This window comes from Balaenoptera physalus (genome assembly GCF_965194825.1).
Source record: "Balaenoptera physalus genome assembly, chromosome: 9".
Lineage (NCBI taxonomy): Eukaryota > Metazoa > Chordata > Mammalia > Artiodactyla > Balaenopteridae > Balaenoptera > Balaenoptera physalus.
Window position 1 is genome coordinate 103,387,264 of NC_138888.1, and position 20,566 is coordinate 103,407,829.

Sequence of the window (20,566 nt, forward strand, 5' to 3'; positions counted from 1 at the left end):
AGATTGGATAGACACAAAAAGAGATGGTTTTCTAAATATGAGCCCCACAGTAGAAAAGCCCTGCTCCTATATAGTTGCTGGAACAGCCAGGAGGAGAAAGTCTATGCCTACTCAAAATTGTGTCTTTGATCACTTGATATATAAAGAATCTAGACTGGAGAGCAACTTAGTAACTAAGGAAAAGAGCAATTGTTCCAAAGCGTTATTCAGAGACAAACATAATTTGAGCACCAGTTGACATATGTGTGTTTGACTATATATATATACACACACATATAAATACATATGATACATATGTACAATGTATGCATGTCATGATTGTGTGTGTGTGTGCAAACCAGTCATAGCAGATGGCCCATTTTCCTAAGATTTTGAGATTCTACAATATTTATCTGTACATAATTTATTGCATTTACTTGTCAAATTTTGGTAGTATGTAGATCTTTACCTATGCTTTGGTGCAGGGTCCTCAATATTGTGGACTACATAAATCTTTGTTGTGGGGATGTTTAGCCACATCCTGGACTCTACCCGTAGATACCAGTTGTAGCCAACCTCTTTGTTGTGAAAACTAAATACTTCCCCAGACATTGCCAAATGTTCCATGGGGGATAAAATGCCTCCAGCTAAGAACCACTGCTTAGAGGAAATAATCCAATAAAAGAAACTTGTGGAAACTCTGATTAGGCATACACAGATCTTTTGTAAACATGTAATATAATTTCAATTTTATATTTTGCTATATTGTTTAAATATATTTTTTCTTCTATGGCCAGAGTCCAACTTGAGAAGTATGATGATTTATTTAATAAAATGTGTATAGAAGGATAAGATCAAAGCAATTATCATATTCTTATACTTTGAAAATTCTACTTAAATTCATGAGAAGTCTGCAATAATTGTGTAGTGATTAATAATCTGCAAAGAAGGGTATAAACTATATAACAATAAAGTTCACACTCTGTATTAGAATTGTAAAGGCTAGAGACATCTGCACATTGCATAGTGTTACTTCCATGCACAAAGGAAATGTTAACAAAGAACATTAACTTAAAAATGTTTTAGAATGAATGCTTGTCTAATTTTGAAAACCTTTTTGAATCTTGGAGTACTTTGATACTTTATGCTTTAATTCCTTCTAAAACATTTTACTGCTTTGTTACAAGTTTCAAGGATACACTGAAGGAGAATTAAATTATCAAGTCACATTACAGCTTGTTCTCATATTTACATTTATCTTGAAAGAAGGTAATTTATTTGGGGGGCAAAAAGAACAATATATCACATTAATGCACACTCAGTTTCAAAGTTACCCTTCAGGCAGCTGGACATTGTCAAGCTCAGTTTGCAGTGGTTTTATCTGATGGAGAGGAAAGTTGAAATATGCATGCTTCATATTTGTCTCTGCTGAGAACATAGTTCCTGTTTTACATTTATGTGGGAGCGTCAAAACAAAAAATCATCTGCTAAAAAGAATAAATTCCATGATAATCATTTCCAAAATCTGCTGAACTGATCCTCATATGTCTACCCAGATGGCGAAGTGGTGAAATGGAGCCAGGAACACCTCGAGGCAGTTGTTAGCTGTTAATCTCTGGAGAATTTCAACTTGGAAGTATACCTGCCCTAAGTACGCATCAACTATGCAAGTCAAAAGAGATTTTCAGTAAATTGTCTGCAAAGGAGGGTTGTACACTTTTGTCTATCTACTCTTCTGTTCAAACAAAACCATAGATTTTTACGAGGTACAGAAATACACATGTGCAACACGGCCTTGCTTCAGGACTAAATTAACAACAACATTTCCGGCAACTTTGCCTTGAGCTTCTTCTAACTTTTCAAATTCCTATAAATTCTGTTTTAATGAATTTAAATATAAAATCTGTGCTGGGAAGGAGGCATGCGGGAAAAGAATGGAACTTTATGAGATAAAAAGACTCTATTTCCATTTGTTAAGATGTAAATATTAATCAGAAGAAGCAAGACGCCAAGAACCTCTTGATGTTTAACAACCTTTTGTTGTGTCATTTTAATATAATTAATGACATTTAGAAGTTACTCCCTGGATAATTATCTTGTCAAGGCTACCATAGAGCTCCAAGCACAACCAACTAAAATATGGGAAAGGAAGCAAAAGGATATAATGTATCTCATGAAAATAGTCACTGGGAATTTGTATTTTAAAATGGGACTTTTTTTTTTTTTTTGCTGCATTGGGTTTTGTTGCTGTGCGTGGGCTTTCTCTAGTTGTGGTGAGCTGGGGGCCACTCTTCATTGCGGTGCTGCAGAACACAGGCTCTAGGTGTGCAGACTTCAGTAGCTGTGACGCATGGGCTTAGTTGCTCCGTGGCATGTGGGATCTTCCCAGACCAGGGATGGAACCTGTGTACCCTGCATTGGCAGGCGGATTCTTAACCACGGCACCACCAGGGAAGTCCCAAAATGGGACTTTTAAATTTTAATTAAAATAAAGTTTTATTTAAGAAACTTGTTTGTATTTGCTGTCACTGTTATAATGTGAAATCACTCATTTAAGTTAGAAGGAGAGTATCTTTACACACGCACACATATATATTCTTAATCAGAGAGTTCTAATCTACCATTCTTTTGACAAATTCCTAATGGTTACTACCTATTTATCTATCTATCTAGATATATCTTTTATTGCACAAATGTTATTAATCACTAATAATATTTGTGGTTTTCTAAAAAGAAAAATATGACTCTGTGGAGTCCTAAATCCCTCAGATACATGGATTTCTTAGAAATGAAAAAGAAAAAAAAAAAAAAATGCTCCTGTTGGACTTCCCTGACAGTCCAGTGGTTAAGACTCCGTTCTTCCAATGCAGGGGATGCGGGTTCGATCTCTGGTCAGGGAATTAAGATCCCACATGCCACGCAGCGTGACCAAAAAAGAAAAAAAAAATGCTCCTGTTAATAAAAACACTAAGACACTAACACTAATGAAATAAAATATTTCACATCATACTTCCTTGCTCTTTCAGTTAAGTGTGGCATATATGTGGCAGTATAGTATTTTTTGTAAATTTTCCATTGTCAAAGTATATCACCATGCTTAGAAATTAAAACACCATTATCCAAAGTAACCAGTCTCCAACTGTAGTCAAGCACAATTTAGCACCCAAAATCCCAAAACTGACATTCAGTGTCACTCAATTTTTCACCACCTATTTTTAAAGGACAATGTGAAGGTAAACCTAAGCTACAGCAATTCTTTTAAACCCTTCAAATTTTATCCCTCTTCAAGTATCTTTAAACACTATAGCTCTTCTGCTGATTCTGTGCACATTTTATTGTGAACTTTGGAACAAACACCTCTGATGTCTTCTTTCCATTATTACTCTCTCATATTACTTCTCTATTATCTTTTTTTTTTTTTTCCCCAGAAGATCAAAGACTGGTTTGGCAGGGAAGAACCTTACAGAAGAGAAGAAATGAATGGGTCAACACGAAATCCTCCTTAGTGGATAATGGAAGAGAAAACAGTAGGGACAATGTTAATATAATTTTATCCAATTTTATATGATACTGTATTTGCTTTGAAATAATGTAGAATTAGTCTAAAAACAAAATACAAAGACTACTAAAATGATGATAGAAATTTTTAAGGGGTGTTCATTTACTCAGTAGACTATTGCATGCAAATGAACAATTTAAAACACAGGAAATACGAATGACTGAATAAAGGTCTATGTTTACCTTCACTAGTAGTAAAAAAAATATTCTTCAAGGGTAAATATATTAAACACAAAAGTTATACAGAATTAGATGCTTTATGCAAAACATGACTTCTCCACTTATTACATATAGGAGGATGGATGTGTGGATAAGCCCCAGTTTCTTCCTCTGTAAATTAAGGTTAATAATAACTTAGAATATCATTGCTCAATACAATTTTCTGTGATGTTGGAAATATTCTGTATCAGCCCTGTCTGATACAGTAGCCAATATGCAGATGGGATTATTGAATACTTTAGGTGTGACTAGTGCTACTGAAGAACTGAATTCTTAACTTCATTTCATTTAAATTTATATGGTCTTATGGCTAGTGGTTACCATATTGTTCAGCACAATCTTAGGGTATTTATTGATATTATTAGAAAATTATATTATTTTATTGAAATAATACCTCATTGTTCTCTCATAAAATTAGCAAAGATTAAAAAAAATATAATACTCAGTGTTCACCTTGGTTTGGTAAGAATATCTCTCTAATAAAATAATTATGCAAGAGTACATTGATACTGTATTAGAAAGAAAATGGGTAATATGAACGAAGTTTCTTAAGGTGTTAAAATTGTTTGACTTTTCCACTTCATTTCCAAATATAGCCTAAGAAAATAATTTTCAGACTAAGACTTTTGCACAATCTACTTTTATTTTAGAGGAAAGATTGATCAATTGCTGTAAGACCTCATTAATCCATTATATGTGCAAAGTATGTGATAATATGAACAACTATTAATAATTAAATTAAGCACTTATTAAGTTTACACAGGTTGATGTGAGTTGCAATATAGTAAAAAAAAACAACAATACACTGGAAGCCTGAAGAAAAACATTCCAGTTCTGGTATCAGCTAATAGTGTGTCTTTGGGAAAATCAAATGACTGCCCTAGGTTTTTCTTTCTTATTTGCAAAAATGAATGGTAAATAATCTATAAAAGGCATTCCACTTCTATAATTCTGTCTCTTGATGTTTTTCATCCAAAGACCCAGAAACAAGTTTAAAAATAGTCTTATTGCCTGCCACAATTGTATTTAATGGGACTTGGATCTTTGGGGAAGAATTAATATCTATCCTAAAGCAAAAATGTTTTTAAGTAGATTTAATTTGTCACATACTCTCTGAGAGTACACAGTTGTACATGATCAAAGAGAGGGAGAGAGCACAGGGTTTGTTTGGTATAAAATATAAGAGAGATTCCTCAGAGTGGAGCATATAAAATGCAAGCTCTAAGGCACATGCAACAGTCAAAGAAGTGAGCTGGGCAACAGGCCAGATGAAATATTAACGGTAGTGAGAACTTTACTGTTTCTATAAAGTTTAGTAATCAAGACAAAGCCTAAGAGCAAGACTGTCTGAATTACAATGATAAACTAGAAAGAAAATCCCCAGATTACCTGTGTAGGTTGTTGGTGAGATGAACTTGCATGTAGAAGAATTTCTGATAAAGTCAATTTGATATATATTTGAACCCCTAGGTGACAAATAGTGTGATGCTATTAATGAACTATGAACTATGAATGTGAGAAGGAAAAGAGAACATTTTGGAGAAAATGTTTTAGTTCCCGGTTTAGTAGAATCAGTAGTGTCATGAGATAACAAAGGGAAATGAAAATATGAAGCTTTAGCAGGAAGTGAGACTGCAAGATTTTTTTGATATTCATCATGCATATTCTCTGGGATAAAAACTCTAGTCATCACTGGGGCTAACAACTTTCTTACAATCTAAGTTGTTTAGAAATCTTGTTCTGCAAACACATTTAAACCAGCAGGATCCATTCAAGCATAGGGCAGTTACATCCAATAAATCAAACCTAAGATACTTTCATTCCACTTACAGCAATCATCCCATATCCTCCATCCGATGTCATGTCTCACTGCCCTTCCATTTTAGTTCAGATCCTGAAGCTTGAATTTGTGGCACATTTGACCTCACCTCTATCCTTTGTTTTTGTAAAGAATTTTGGATTTGGTTCTTTCTGTTCAGCTATATCATATATGTTTTCTAAGTATTTCTGACTTAATCTCATTATTGGATTGTTCTATATTGGCCTCCTAAGGTGGGATATTCTATCTCAATTGTCCTTGAAGATCCAAAATTCTGTCCACAATGTTAGCATTGGGTGTCACCATTCAAAATAATTCCTCCTTTGTTGGAAAATGTTTCAATACACATAAGTTTCTCCAGGGGTTATAGCTATGCTCTAAGACCTATTTCCTTGGCCATGGTTTCCAACCAAGGGAATATAACCCGATCCAGTTTAGGCAAATCAGATTTTCTTTTCCAGAATTTGAAACTTGACCAGCGATGGAAGGATTGGGACTCTTGGGATCTAAGACCTTAGAGATAAGTTGACACCTTAGAGATAATTCCTGTAAACTCTTGCGGCTGAGGTCTCAGTCCTGCTCTGGCTCTTGTCCTCACCAAGAACTATATGTTTCACTTTGCTTCTTTCCCCGGGCTTCCCAAGGAAACTTTCAATAAGTTTATTTTGCTTATGCCTTCTAGAGTGAGTGTTAACCAGAAGGACCTTAGCAAACACAACCATACAACCCTGTGTGGCAAAAATACATTTAAGTTGGAGTCAGAAGAAATATCTCTACATCTATCGACCTATCTATCTATTATCTATCTATCATCTATCTATCTATCTATCTATCTATCTATCTATCTATCTATCTATCTATCATCTATCTATCTGTCTATCATCTATCTTCTGTCAGCTATCTACCCACCTATCTGCTTTTGAGAACCTCACTGAAGCCTTCTGACATTTAATTTTCTCATTTGAAAACTGAGGTGATCTTGGTTATTTCTTACTTCTCTCACATTCTCTAAGAGTGCTTATTAAAAAAGCAGATTATTAAGAATCAAAAATAATTGGAGATGCTGATTGCTTAAAAGGCTAGGTCAAAAATATGGCTTAGAAAACTGCATTTATTTATTTACATTCACTATTTAATGCATGTATGTATGTATATGTGTATGTTATATACATATAGTTGAAGTGGCAATGATCACAGGAGTGTGTCATGTTCTCCCATTTGAATTTACTATAATAAGATTTTGTAGAAAATAAATTAAAATTTAAAAATACAAAGGTTATAAAATTCAAGTAAAATATGACTAGGAAAACCCATTTTTATTCCCTGTATCTCATGTTCTTTATTAAAAAAAAAAAAATACTGGTTTACTGGATTACCTTTTACTTAAGAATATAAATGTAAGAGAACAGTTCTGAATTATCCATTTAATTTTAAATAATGAGAGATATCCTATTTATAAAGATATTTCAGATGTACAGAATGGGTTCATTCATTGACTTCCAAATAGAAGAAGCTAAACATCTCACTTCATCTTTATCTGTGTTTTATAGATTGTGGACAATGTAAACTCAACTAACATCCATTGGGCTTTCCTTGACTCTCATCATTTGAACTATATCTGAAGGAGATTCTAAAATACTTTCTCTTTTTGAAAGTACAAAGCAATTTTAATCTTGCCAAATAACATTGAGACAATTCTTATATCAGGTATTAAAAAACATGGAAATGATTTCTCCACATCTGGAAGGAAGAGCCGCATGGAGGAAGGCTAGTCTTGCCTCATCCGTCTCCCCTGTGTAGCTCCTGCATCAACCATCCTGTCAGGGACTGCCAGAGGGACTTACCAGTCAACAAGTGTTATCAAACCTTGAGAAGCCCCTTCCCTCATTTTCTTACCGGCTTCTGTGGGCACCCAGGTGGAAGCAGTTTAGTCACTACAGCTTTGCACTGGATTTTAGCTACTGACACAGAAGTGAGAGGTACTCTCCTGAGTCATTCTGTCCCTCTGGATAATCTCCATTTTTAGTCTCTGTTACCTAGGGCAAAATACCAGGTGTTGAATCAGTAATCTCATGGAGTTATAAAAATTTCCTCACTGTTTTCATTTTAATTAAGTTGGAAAGAACTTGAAGTTTCAACATGGTGATGAGTCAGACAGTGGTAAACATGAAGCTCAAGAAAGAAATATATTATCAGGGATTAAGATTAAAAATACAACAGTGAGTAATTCCATTGAACTACATGTGTACTTGTCTATGGAATAGAGGAACAGTCATAAGTCTGATGTTAGTACATTTTTGGTAAACTAATAATGTCAGCTTTCACATTTGGAAGTTTTATACATGAAAAATGCAAAACAAACAACAGCAAACATTATTTTCCCTTTATTTTGATTTGCAATGGTTTCCTTAGATTCCAAGTTATACATTTGTAGTTGTATTTAATATTTCTCATACCTCCCTCTTCTGTCCTTTTTCTCTGTCTCTTTCTCCTTCTTTGTATGATAAACCTCATGGGAAATTACTTACTTATCTTCTCAGAAATTTGTCTTTTATATTGTATTCTCTCACTCATTTCAAGTGCTAGTCTTAATATTTGCTGAGTGTTGGTAAGTGGCTAGCTCCCTAATTTCTGAAGGGCTGTCACTGAGGCACATTCAGGGCTTGGGCAGGTGATCGTAGTAGAGTGCAAAGTCAGAAGGTGTGTGCCATAACCATCAAGAGAATACCTCCAATATAAAAGCTGGTCCCAAAAGGAAGTAAAACGATTAACTTCATTCATAGGTATTTATTTTAAGTGTCGCATAAATCTAGGGTTACAGGAGTTTGGCAAGGTATCTTATTTTAGAATTCAATTCTGTATTTTATGACAATTTGTGTACTAAAGTTATAGCAATCCCAATAGCAGCAGCATACTGACTCATGAGTTGCATTAGTAAAAGAAAACCTTAAAAATTGGAAAAAATATTAGATATTGACCCTACATGTTTAATTTCTATTTGTTGCAGTATATTGTAAATAGGAATCATGTCTGTCTGGTTCACTGCCCTATCTCCATTGCCTGGCTCATATTAGGTGCTAGATAAATATTTTTGATTGATTGATTAAATGAATGATATCTTACAGTCATCTCCAGTTGGCTGCCACTGTCCCTATTCCCCTGGGGTCTTACTGTATCCTTTCATTTCCCAAGCCAAGTGACATTTAACCAAGCTTTACAGAAGGCATGGGGTTAACAGTAGGGAAAAACAATGCAGAAAGGGGGAAAGGCATAATATATATGACTACCCCAAAAGTACATAGCATAAGGTCCTTTGCAGTAACCCTTCCTAATTAAGCCTGGACACTTGTTACCAAGGACAACTTGCTCACCTCCCTCTTACCTTCACCCCAGGAAAAGGGCCTGGATAAGGTCTGGGATTCTCCAATTCTTTCTCCACCTTCACATATTGGAATCACGGTCTCAGAAATGTAAGTCCTTCGCAATATAAACACTCTTAAGATTGTAGGCAGAACTATTTTATTATTTAAAACAAAGAACTTTTCTTTATTTAATAGTTTGAATTCTGGTATAGGACATCTGCTTTACATTTATATAACCAGAAATCCAAGCAGAGGGAACCATTGCTCTTAAATATTAATTCACATCTTCACTTCAATGAAAAGAAAAAAAAATAACTCTTGGAAATTTGACCAAAGTTCTCCTACCCCCTCTACTCATGTGAGTTTCAAATGGAGCCAACTCATACCTAGTAATTTAGGGAGGATGAATATGATGGATGCCAATTTCTTGAATTTCAATTAAATTCAGCAAAAATTGACTGAGCATCCGCCATATGCCAGATGGTTTTCTGTAATGAATAAAATGCTACAAAGTAAAACAGTTTATAAAAAGGGTAAATATGTCCAAATGTAGCTGAAATATAACTATTGCTATATTAGCATGATGAGCAAAGTTCTAGAAGAGCACAGAGGGAGGAGTAATTGTTCTACTTTGGAATTTCAAGGGATCTGACACAGAAAATGTGTCATTTAAGCTGAGCCTTGAAAGGGAGGAATAGAAACTTATGAAAGGAACGTTAGTAAATGTGGCAAATTGAATACATGTGTAACATTTTTAATCCCACTTATATATACTTGGTAAAATTATAAGAAAAGAATGAATGAAATATATACCACCCCTAACAAAAATAAATAAGGAGAATTAGAGAAGGGACAATGGCAGATAGGGGATATAAATAGATTTTTATGCCATGAGAAGCACCTGAAGGAACTGGTAGACAAAGAAAGTTAAATGACAAGGACCTGCAGAGGAGGGTGCCAATGAGAAGTGTAGTTTTGCACCATGAGATGAGTATAAGGTTACAATTTTATGAGGCTACTACACTAAAAATTAGAAAGTATATTTTTATAAAGAGTTTTAAAAATCACTAACACAAACTTTTGAATTATCAACAGTTTAAGAAAAATTAACTATAGTGAAGGCAAAGATAATTTTTAGGGATACCTCTTTTAAACTTTAATTAATGCACAATATTAAGATGTATAAACTCCCTTGGAACAGAGAAGAATATGGAAAGTCTGGCAATTAATTGTAAATATAAATAATTATTTAAAAAAAAAGTAATAGACCCAGATTAAAAACCTATGGGGGTGAGGAGAGTCTAAATAAAACTCACTACTAACAAATTGAAGTCAACAATGTTGACGTATAAGAATATTTTATTATGCCAAATTATCATTTAACCTTGGAATGTGAAGGTGGTTTGATTTAGGAAATGATGACTATCATGCTGATCATTGTTCAGAAAAGATACAAGTTTATTTTCATCTTCATTGTTGGTAAGAGGCTTAAGATGAATACCATACTGCTGTGATGACTAACCACTCCGAAATCTTAGGGGCTGACAACAAATATCTCTGTCCTTTTTATGTTTTATGTCAACAACTAGAGGTTGCTCAGATCTGCTCCTTGGGTCTCCCTTTCCCAGAACCCAGGCTGGAGAAGCAGCCCTATTTGGGACATTCTCTTGGCAGAAGGGGAAAAAAAAAAAAGAGAGAGAGAAAGAACTGATGGAAATTTGTGATATTTTTTAAAGCTTTGCCCATAAGTAGCATACACCGTGTTTTCTCAGATACCATTGACCTGGTACATCACAAATCCATGAGTATCATTATTGGGGCAGTGTATCCTTCCCACAAGAGCATTGAATATCATGTGGTGTGGAGATGGGACAAATCCTCCAACAGGAAGTAGAGAATATACCTGGAAACCATAATACAGTCTACCACACTATTTCTAAAATAAAAGCAAACTAACAGGAACACCAGCAAATTTTTTTTTTAAAGAAAAAACCGCATAAGTCCCTTAACATTAGTTAAAATGTTTTTTCATGCAAAAAGTTATCAAACATAAAACAGGAAATTTTAGATGAACTCTTATTGAAATCAAAACAAAATGTGGGTGGCTACTACCACCATTATTTAAACTTTTTCTGACACTTTGCCAGAATATAAAAACATGAAAGTGAGTGGCAAGATTCTCTATTCAGCAAGTTGTAATGGCTTTCAGTGCATTAAATCATTATTGTTTCTTTTCATGAAGGTCCTATATATTTATACTCTTGTGGCTAGATTATTTATGGGCTTCTATCTATTGTGAATTGAATCTTTTTGTCTAGTCTGTCTCTAATTGGTTATAGTAGGAATGCTACATTGAGCTTTATTAAGTTTATTTTCTTTTCCACTTGATTCATTTGAATTTTTTGCTTTCAGTAATGAATTACAAGTGATTTTACTTTGCTTTTCAACGTTATATTTAACAAGCATATACTATATGCAAAAAGAAAAATGAAATCCCATTAGAAAATCTCTAGGGTATTTTTTAGTTCAAGCCTTATGTTAGTTATCAGATGGCAGCAGTTTGGGTAGCTCAGTGTTTAGGTTATGAAATACTGAAGACAAGACATTTGTATTTCAGATATTAGAACAATTTTCATCACAAAACTTAGCATAATCCTTGCCATTTAACATTGATTTAATTCCTTCTATTTGTTACAGTAACTGGAAACAGATTTGCCTCTTGATTATACTTCAAGAGCGGAATACAGCAGGAATTATAAATTATACTCAGGAACAAGCAAATTAACCAAATTGTAGTGTGGAGAATGTTTTCAATTATAGCTTAAGTATGACTGTCAATTGAGAGTCAATCACCATTGACAAAATTATTCTTATGATGCATATGACATGGGAAGTTATTCTTATTATGTAGCAGGAAGTTTGGGGTGTATTTAGGATGGGACAAATGGGAGGTACTTGGAGAATTCAATGTTATATAATAAGATGTTTCACTTCAAATTTTGAAATTCAGTCAGGAGCCAGAAATAGCAAATTAGATAAATCATTACAAAGTAGCTGAGCAGTACAAAACAGTGAATCACTGCTAAATTGGGACTATCCTTAAAGTGGATTACTGACTTCAAGTTTAGAATAGATGAATAGATAAACAACAACATGATTATCAATGAATTATTGCCCACATGCATACATTGGGATAAGGAAGTCATTGAGGAATAGGTCAAGTGTGCATTTCAAAGCATGCTGCATCCCACAGAATTTGCAAAGGGATGAGGGAGGTAAGGGGTAATAACATTCATGCTTAAAACTTATTGAAATCTTAGTAAGTGCCAGGCAGAATGCTAAATTACTTCATATGTCTCATTTAATCTAATCTTATCAACCTCTCTAATGAAGTAAGTACTATGATTTCTACCTACTTTAGGAGATATGAAAATTGGCTGAGATAAATGAAATAATTTATCTAAAAGTATAATTTCAATAAATTTTGATGTAATTTCATTATAGAAAAATTGTTTTCACTATTGCAGTGAAATAGGCTTTTAATTTTTTCTTGAAAACTGTGGACAGAACACATATGTTTTTCTCAACATCCTTCACTGGGATGATAGTGTGGTGAATCACAAGAAAATGAGACGAGAGATAAATCTATGTTGGCGGTTTTCTAGTAGTGAGAAAGTAACGGAAAACAAATCTACAGATACACAGATATGTAGAGCAGAGAAACGTGTAGCTTGCATTGTGAAGAGGAGAGGCTGCAGTATAATTTGGAGCTGATCTTCCTGATGGAAATCAGGGAAGGGGACAGTTTAAGAGCTGGTGAGAAACATGAGAAAAGGAATAAAGTTACTGAAAGTTTATCTCCAGAGAAGTTTTCCCAGTTGTCTCTCATCCCTCCAAGAGAGCTAAGCAATCTGATACTTATAACCAAGAATAAAACAAAATCAAAATTACTTGGAGTTCTTTTATTAACCATGTTATTTAATGGGTCTGTGGCTCCCCTTATTCTGACATTTTGTTGACTTCAAGTCAGATGGGCCTTCTCCGAACAGTGACGATAAAGTGAAGTTTATAATGTGACAAATCTGAAACTTACCAATTCCACTCAGAATTCCAGTCACCATTTCTTTTCAGGTGGAAATCCAAGCGTAAAACAGAACAATAGCAGAGGACTCTTAATCAAGAAATGAGAAAAAGCCATGTAGTCCTTCTTTCTTAAGTATGAAAAGAGCCTCAAGATCTACAGATATATGAGGAAAACTAACATGAAAGAGAACAATCAAGTTAAACAAAGCAAACAAAATAACAAGAACAGTGGGTCAGTAGGAAGCCAAAAGATTTACTATAAGTGTTCACAGAGAAATTCAAGAAGATATTTCAACCACAAGATAAGAATAAGTTACTATAAAAAGAAAATAATATAAAATATGCTATGAATTGAAAATATAATTGTCAGCATAGTAATTTAAAGCATAAGAGTTAAGATAAAGTGACAATATGTCTCATAATGTAGGGCAAGGGCTGGATGATATGAAAAAAATAGGAGAGAGAGAGAGGATTGATTTAGTGACATGTACATGTACTGCCTAGTAGTTCTAGGCAGGGATAATTGAGGAGACCAATATCATCATCATCGAGTCTTCTCAGTGAGTTAGAATGAAGTAGGCAAATGGTTATGCAGTAAACAATGCTCATACAGTCAAAAAAATGATAAATAAATAATGTTTGCATATTTCCATTTTTGAGACATAATTTGTATAGAATGTATGTTCAGAGCTTAAATATAAATCAAATGAGTTTTGAAAAAAATGTATACAGGCAGGTGACCCACATCCCTGTAACATTGTAGAATATTCTCATTGCCCCAAATACTTCTCTAGTGCCCTTTCCCTGTCAGCTCTTGAGCAGTACCTTAACCCCTGTCAACCACTTACTGTTTTGATTTCTGGTATCATTTGTAACATTGCTTAAGGTGGACATTTACACAAAAACTGTCACACAATATGTACTCTTTTGTGACTTTACTCAACAAAATATTTTTGAGATTCTTACATGTTGTAGTATTATTAGTTATTTCCTTTCTTTTGTTGTATAGTATTCCAATGATTATCAAAATCTGTTTGATCATTTACCTATTGATGGAAATTTAGGTTGTTTTCAATTTCGAGCTACAATGCATAAAGCTTCTGTGATTATTCATGGCATATGTTTTGTTTGCTTGTTTGATTCTCTTTTTCATGGATACAGGTTTTTATGTTTATTTCTCTGGATAAATAAGTAGGATTATATTTTGAGGGGTCAATAGTATGTATGTGCTTAATTTAAAAGAAACCACTAAACAATTTTTTGAAGTCTACATCATTTCCTTGGCAACCTTTTGTGTTGTTAGGTTTTTTCAAGTCTTTCTGAGAGAAATAATGACATTTTGTGGGGTTTATTTTCATTTTTGTGATAACTAATATGAGTTAGTCATATGCCCTTATATATAATATGATTTGATATCATTATATGACCTCACTAGAAGAATGATCCTAGCAAAAGGAAATACACTTATTTATCTTACTCCATTGGTTGAAACGAAATAATAGATTTTGGTTTTTTTCATCTTTTCATGTGTTTATTGGCCATTTGAATGTAATTCTTTGCGAAATGTCTGTGCAAGTCTTTTGCCCAGATTTTTGTATGCTTTCTTGTCTTTTAGTATTGAAATTGCTGAAGAGGATAAATACATGGATAGATACATAGATAGGTTTAAATATTCAGATTTTAAGGGGTAAAGTATCCTTGTCAGCTCTATTATTACAAATATATTCTCCTAGACTGTGGCTTCTCTATTCATTATCTTAATAATGATGGTCAGCATAAGTTGTTAATTTTGGTGAAGTTTATTGTACTTGGTCATGAAGCATTATTTCTTCAACATGTTGGGGAATTCAATTTTCTAATATTGCTTAAATATTTTGCAGTTATTTTTATAGGTATGTTAACTTTTTTTTGAGTGAGAGTGATGTGTTTTTCTGGTTTGGTATCAGGGTTCTGCTGACCTCATAAAATGAGTTAGAATTGTTTACTATTCTTTGTTTTGAAAGAGGTTGAAAAATATTGACATTATTTCTTCAATAAATGATTGAAATAGTTACCAGCAAGTTATCTGGGTCTGGAGTGAGTGAAAGTGTGTGTGTTTGTGTGTGTGAATGGGGGGCATGTGTTATGTGTGTGGGGGTTAAGATTTTTAATGAATTTTATTATATTTAATAGATTTAGGGATTTTCAAGTTTTTAATTTTTTGTTGTTATTTTTTAAATCATGTGTCATAAATATTCTATTTCATCTAAGTTTCAAGTTGGCTACCATATTAATTATATGCTGCTATTATTAATTTAGTATCTATAGGTTGTGTAGCAAAATCTCCTTTGCTATTCTTAATACTGGTAATTTATGAGTCTCCCTTTTTTCTTGATTCATTTTCTTATGTGTTTATCAATTTCATTAATATTTTTGAAAGCTAATTTTTAATTTTGTTGATATTCTCTATTGTTTGCCCATTTACAATACTATTTCAAATAATTTAGCTTTTATTTTTATATTTCCTGTCTTCTACTTCTGTTGGTTTAAATTTTCTTTTTGTTTTTCTAACATTTTCATGTAGGAAAATGTCATTGATTTTACACCTTTTACTTTTCCTAATATAACATAAAAAATGGGATAAATTTCCATTTTACAACTTCTTTAGCTGCAGCTTCTTGATAAAGTATTGCATAATTATGAAATGTCCTTTTTATTTTTGACATTACTCTTTTCTTGATGTCTAATTTGTCTGATATGAATATAAATGTAATGTTTTCTTATGCATATATTTTATGTAGTGCATGTTTTTCAACCGTTTTCTAAAAAAAAAAAATAGGTATATTTCTGTATAAGATGTTTTTCTTATAAACCAAAAATCTTTATCATCTTATCATTGAAACAACAGAAGCAGCTACACTAGGTCAGTTCAAGTAAGTGACCCTTGACTATTTCATAATGATTTTGAGATCTTTTCCCCTCTGTCCACTGCCTGAAGAAAACTGTTCTTTTGATTTTCCCTGATTATATGTCATAGGGAAGATAATTGGGATGCATTTTTGGGACAGTATGAACCAGCTCATGTCAATTTTTTTTTTTTTTTGGCCCTGCCTCACAGCATGTGGGATCATAGTTCCCCTACCAGGGATTGAACCTGTGCCTTCTGCAGTGGAAGTGTGGAATCCTAACCACCAGACCACCAGGGAAGTCTCCAACATGCTGATGTCTTTTATCAGAAAGTTTTCAGTTATAGGGCATAAAGGTTATTAACTCCTAGAAGTTACACTATGAAGTATGTGAAATGAAAATGCTATGAAAATGCAAGTTTGTGGTGATGACAACTTGCAGAGAATACATGAAAATCTGAGGTGAAAAAGTTTACAATTATTACTCTTTTAGAACACGGTTAGATGTTTCTAAAATGCAGGTAAATGGTACATAGAAATCCAGTGAGATCATGAAAAGGACCAAGAGAGGCTTTAGCTTTAGTACTTAGTCTACACATTTTAATGGCTTCAGTGGCCTAATGACATGTTTAAGGAGGTAACATTGATTGCTGTGTTAACAGATTATATATTTTGGCATTCTACCATGTATAAATGCAAAACCTTTTAAAATGTGATATTAACCTTGATACTTTAAATCCTTGAAAGTTAGGAGATGAAAATTTTAGGTTCTCATTGTTAATTCTGTCTCTTAGGATGCATTTTGCAACCCGTTTTGAATATAAGCAAACTCTAATTACTTTGATTATATTAAATAATTATCTACACACTGAACTTAACCTTAGAAATCTTGTAAGGGTTTATATAATGTTCATATGATGTTCTCTTAACCTGAAAATAGGATGTGAGGCTGAACCACAGAAGCTTTAGGTCATTCTGCAGCAGCAGAAGATTCGAGGCTCTGTGCCCTCTCTGGCTGTCTTCCAGTATTTCTCTGAAAAGTGCCTGCTGTAGTCATAAGTGAAGATATGGGTGTACTTACTGTGAGTTAAGTCTCCCAACACATTATCTTTCACGGAACGCCATGCCATGCGGGAATGCAAGGCAGTGGTGTGTGTGCTGGAGGAGTGGGAGGAGGAGCCTAGGAGTGGTGATGGGAATAGGGAAGTGGGAATGGAAGAGAAGAGTGGGAGAGGAGTAGATTGGATGAGAGATAGGGTACCAGTATTTGTTGCCATGGTATGCTTGATTTCTCAGGTCCAGAAAGGTTATCCTATTTACCTCATTTCTTGATGTGGTGTTTTTCAGAATCTAACCCAGTAGTAGATAGTGAAATCAATTTAGTTCATTTCACAAACATTTTAAAATCTCAAAATAGAATATGGAATAAATAATGTAAATTTCTACCACATATCAGAAAGATAAATATTGTTTAATGAAAGTTTGTCTTGTTTTATCTATCTATCTTCTATCATCTACCTATCTATCATCTATCTATCTTCTATGCAGCAAATGAACTGGAATCAACATTCAGTTATTAATGGTACAAACTGTTGTCAAACATATTCCCTGTGTACTATCAGGCAATATCGTTCCTATGAGATCATTTTAAAAATTTACTAGAGAGAAAATTTCAGATGACCAAAATGAGTAGAGAGACACCAACATAAGGACTGGTGTTGAGCATTAAATATATGGTAAAGACTCATGGAATATGTAAATAAAATGGTTTGTAAAAAGAGGAAATAATGTTATGAAATTGTGAGAAAAATATATGATCCAAAAATATAGATATAGTCTTTATTGTAACATATACAAACATACATAAAAATTAAGGTGTTAGAATAAATGCAGCCCATGCAAAACATTTAAAGATTTTTTGTAACTGGTGGTGGTGGTACTAGTATTGTATTTTTATCCCAAGATATGGTCTTGGAATAAAAAAAGATAAAAATTCTGATTAAACAAGTGAGTAGTCAGAGATATTCTCTTTTTCATTATTCCTTCTATTATTGGAAATTCTGCAGTACTTTCTGTGGAAATCTTTGTGGCAGAAAGGAGATAGAGGTACATTATAGAAGAGGCTAAGTAAAAACTACATGTTCCTGGATTTGAACATCAGCCTAAAACTCATTAGAAAAAACATATATATATATATACATGAGTTTTATATGTTATAATCTATATTTTTATATGTATATAATCTCCTCGGATTTGTCTACTGAAAAGTTCTAGAATTAATGAGTAACAGGACAATGAACATTCATAGAGCCCAAATTGTGGTCATGAAATATCATTTCCTGTCAAAATATATTATTAGGTCTTTTCAGAGAAATTGTTGACTCAGGTCTGTTGCAGAAATGTACAAGATAAGCCAGAAGCTTCTTGACATACTAGATAGAAAAATAAAGCTATTACAGTCAACAGGGTCATGAGTAAAGGACACAGGAGCCAACTTGAAGGGGTTCCCGCTTGCCAATGATGTGGCATTTTAAGCTTCAAAATGTATAAAAATTTCGCTAGTATAGATTAAAGGCAACAAATATATTTAAATCTATGAGTTCATAATTATTAATTGGTTACTTTGAGAGATGAGAGGGAACTAATTCATCATATTGAAAGTCAAAGAATAGAATTAAGCATTTATCCTACCTTCCCTATATGAACTAAATCTTATAGAAATATAGATGAAAAGGAACATGCCATACAATTATTCCAACCAATAAATGAAAGCAAAAAGATACAGTTAGAATATTACCATTTTGCCTCCCCTCTCCACAATGAATAGACAGACACTTAGCATCTCTTGTTCTCCAAAAAAGAATAAAACCAGATATTATAAATGTCTCCTGATAAATGAACATAAAACTACCCAAAGTCTTGCAAAAGAGGTTGAACCTAAGTTCCTTCAAGCCTCTGTATCAAGCTGTCATATACAAAGAACACAGAAGCACGTGTAAACGCTGCATGAGTACACAATCAGAAGAACCCCAAAAATGTTACACACCAAGATCCCTAAATACTCATGAGTTGGATTCATGTTCCTCTTTTCAGTTCCATGACTGTTTGTTTTAGTTAATAATGTTTAACTGAATGTAGCCTAACTGCAGGGCTTAGTATCTTGTAGGTTAAGTTCCCCCTGGTATTTTTCTTCAGAATTACCTTGATTCTTCTTCATTCTTTTATTTTTTTTTTCTTCTTCATTCTTATATTTTCTTATGAATTGAGAATTAACTTACTAAATTATTTGAAGACTTAGGTGGAATTTTGGTTGTAATTTCATTGAATTTTTGTATAAATCATGGGACATTTCCCCATAAATTATAATGTTTACTTTGTTTTTTATTGGTGTCCTCATTAATTTTGTTCAAAATATATTTTTTTTTTTTCTTAACAGTCTTGCCTTTCTTATATTGGATTTAATTTTTGCTACTTTGACGGGATGGGAATAAAATAATTAAAAATTTTTTTTCCAACCTATTGTTCCTGCTGTATAGGGATTCTATTGACTGTTGAATACTAATATATATCAACAATCTTGCTAAACTATTTTATTAATTCATTCTAAATGTTATCCTTTGAGTCTCTGTCATTTTTACTTTGTCTTTCCTTCCAATCTGCCTCACTTTTTTATCTTTTTCCCTCTCTTGCTTCTTCCTCCCTTTCTTCCTTTTTGCCTTTCTTTTTTTCAATTCTTTTTGCTTATTAAATGTTTAATGTAAAATTACACAAGTTGATTGTGTGTGTGTGTATGTGTGTGTGTGTGTGTGCATTAGCAGTAGTAGTAGTAAGAGTCTTCTTGAAGATTTTATGTGTCACATTTCAGTAAAAAAAAACAGTGTATATCATAAAATTTAGCATTATATAATTCTTCATGGATTTCCACATCCATTGATTGACTCTCCTCTAAAAAAACAAAGCCTCTCCAGTCATTTTTTCCTGCATGTCTCATCTTTCTTCTATTTATGGATGCTCACTCTTTCTTCTTTATTCTTTTACTAGACTTGCAAATAGTAACAATTATTACAATTTTGGAAACCTGCCTATTTGATCAGGTTGTGGTAATTTAAAAAATAGGGCTGATTCAAGTTTACTTTTATTTGCTTTTGGCTTTTTGTCACAAAGAAAATGGCGTGTAATATTTTTCTCCACTTTCAATGGTTTGGATTAGTATCAAGGCAAAATAGCCCTAATAGGTGAATTGGTTTAATAAGTCAATCAATAAGTAATAAATGATCTGCTCTTTCTTATTTTCTGGAAAAGTCATAAGACAGTGATTATGTTTTTCTTGAAATTTTGGTACAATTTGCTATTGACATCATCTGGGCCGTTGTCTGTCTGTTTTACTTCTTGTGTGTGTGAAGAGATTTAGCTCCTCAGAAGCATCCACTTTCACCAGTTTCTTGTGCATTCCAGAGGTAAGTGTATGGATGGAGAGCAAGCCCATGGCCCATCTGTCCTCTACCTCTGTCTACATCCTTCCTACCCCTGCTTTGTGTTGATGTCACCTGTGACTGCAATGATGTGGTCTGTTCATCTCCCTTTACCCCAAACAGCTGTTCCTTGGCCACCTCTCAGAACCACAGCAGCATAACCCATACATGGGAGGCCCCTGAAATCCA